The sequence below is a fragment of the Penaeus monodon genome, chromosome 21, assembly GCF_015228065.2.
Source record: "Penaeus monodon isolate SGIC_2016 chromosome 21, NSTDA_Pmon_1, whole genome shotgun sequence".
Lineage (NCBI taxonomy): Eukaryota > Metazoa > Arthropoda > Malacostraca > Decapoda > Penaeidae > Penaeus > Penaeus monodon.
Window position 1 is genome coordinate 37,215,513 of NC_051406.1, and position 246 is coordinate 37,215,758.

Sequence of the window (246 nt, forward strand, 5' to 3'; positions counted from 1 at the left end):
GATTAATCCAGCCCGCGAACCGAGCATCATACATCCCCGTTCTTGCCCCGGGAGATGATGATCTGCACCACGTCATCCTCACGGGATCTCGGAGGCCATGCTGTCTTAGCAGGATAAAGGCTTAACTCGGGTTGTCTTCGGATTATACCTCGGGCTGGATTCTCGCTCGCTCTCTGCCTTAACCTCTCTTTTTTTTCCCCCAGTTTTATCACGTATCCTTTCCCCCTTCCTACTTTCTGTTTTTTT